The sequence below is a fragment of the Sapajus apella genome, unplaced genomic scaffold, assembly GCF_009761245.1.
Source record: "Sapajus apella isolate SASKATOON/1434 unplaced genomic scaffold, GSC_monkey_1.0 scaffold12, whole genome shotgun sequence".
Classification (NCBI taxonomy): Eukaryota; Metazoa; Chordata; class Mammalia; order Primates; family Cebidae; genus Sapajus; species Sapajus apella.
In genome coordinates this window covers 12,583,802-12,584,231 of record NW_022436952.1, presented here as the reverse complement: position 1 = coordinate 12,584,231, position 430 = coordinate 12,583,802, and positions in this window count along the sequence as shown.

Sequence of the window (430 nt, the reverse complement as noted above, 5' to 3'; positions counted from 1 at the left end):
TGAAGTGAGTTTTTCAGCTCTATTAGAACAGTTTGGTTGTTTCTTAAAATGGCAATTTTGTCTTTTACCTCTTTCATTATTTTAATGTGTTCCTTAGATTCCCTTAGATAGGATTTTGATTTTCTGCTGAATGTTGATGATTTTCATTCCTGTACATACTCTCAATTCTATTTCTGTCATCTAAGCTATTTCAGTCTGATTAAGAACTGTTGCTAGGGAATTAGTGTGACCGTTTTAAGGTAAGAAGACATTCTGGCTTTTTGAGTTTCCAGTTATTGCACTTTTTTTCCCCATTTGTGTGGTTTGATGTCCCTTCACTCTTTGAGGTTGCTGTCTCTTGTGTGTGTGTGTGTGTGTGTATACACACACACACACACACACACACACACATATATATATATATATATATACACACACACACACACACACA